Source organism: Oryzias melastigma, linkage group LG15 (assembly GCF_002922805.2).
Source record: "Oryzias melastigma strain HK-1 linkage group LG15, ASM292280v2, whole genome shotgun sequence".
Lineage (NCBI taxonomy): Eukaryota > Metazoa > Chordata > Actinopteri > Beloniformes > Adrianichthyidae > Oryzias > Oryzias melastigma.
The window spans coordinates 24,552,923-24,554,147 of NC_050526.1; the positions used below are offsets into that span (position 1 = coordinate 24,552,923).

General features: G+C 36.8%; 1 protein-coding gene across 4 annotated transcripts in view; it reads left to right on the top strand.

The window, feature by feature from the left end:
- The window catches only part of fam135a (family with sequence similarity 135 member A), a 15,208-nt gene continuing 13,983 nt past the window's right edge, over positions 1-1,225 (top strand). For all 4 annotated transcript variants that reach the window (XM_024297264.1, XM_024297265.1, XM_024297267.1 and 1 more), the window contains exon 1: positions 1-273. The gene's annotated coding sequence lies outside the window, so the exon portion shown is untranslated. The remainder of the gene's footprint in view (positions 274-1,225) is intronic.

The following is a 1,225-nucleotide window of genomic DNA, read 5'->3' on the forward strand; positions in this document are numbered from 1 at the left end:
AATGTTGATCAGTGGAGCAGCTGGAGCGGCGTCTGCTCTCAGCTTTTCAGATTGAGCAGTTAGATGTTCCTAGCACAGTTCAGCCACACGGATACATGACCGCTCGACTTTGTTCTCAAGCGTGAGGACGTTCGTCGCCAAAGCGTGCCACCTAAAGAAGATAAATTGGGCACAGGGTGGTGGTTTTTATTAGCATTCGCCCGCGCGACAGGACGAGAAAAAGAGCTGAAACTGAAGCTAACGAGAAGCTAATGTTAGCTTGCTAGCGCTATGGTGAGTACCTTTAGCTTATCAGTGCTGGGAGGCTAATGTTACGGTGACTGTCAGCCCCAGTTAACTGGCAGTCAAGACACTTTACTTTCGTGATTTTTTAAATATAATGTAGTTAAATGGCATTTCATGTTTTGGTGGCTTCGTATTTGTAGCGAAAAATTACAAATATATGATGGTTGTTCATTACTTCTCTCACTTTAGTAATAGCATCAACATCGATAATACTTCAGAATATAATTTGTGTATTGAGAGTGAATTATAGGAATTCCTAGACACCCCTATTGGAGAGGAAAAAATGATTATAATAATACATAGTTCTAGTAGGAGTTTTAGTACATGATGTAGCTTAAACTGTGGTGTCGTAATACTAGTTACATTTCCTCTTTACAATGACCATCTTAACACACTCTTCTGTATCAGATCTCAAATTTAGTTTAAGTGTGTTCTATTTTTTCTTCTTCTTCTCTTTCCCCGCCTATGATGGTTTCAAAAAGGGGAAAAAGTGTTGACTTTGCCTGAAGGTGATTCTTAGATTTTAAGCTTTACTTATTGTTTTACAGTTCACCTATTATGTCCTATTGTAAAATAAACATTCCTAAAAACAAAGGACAGTGTGGAGCTGTAGCTAGCAGAACCTGAAAATCAGCATTAGGACGCTGTGACGTCATAAATCCATAATATATGCTTTTAATTTATTGAGATTAAATTGATGAGGTTCTTTTTAAAGTTATAGTTATTTATAGTAAACATTTGATAAATTACACAGCTCTCTTTTGGGGACAATACATTGCATTTTCCATCACACTATTGGCCTACAGTTTAGCTTTAAAAATGCCTGATTAATAATTTACTATTTTGTCCCTTTTAAAACCATCTTTGAGAACTATTTTCATAGTCAGCCGTGAATACACATTACCATTGTATTCAGTTATTTCCTGCTCCCAAACACACT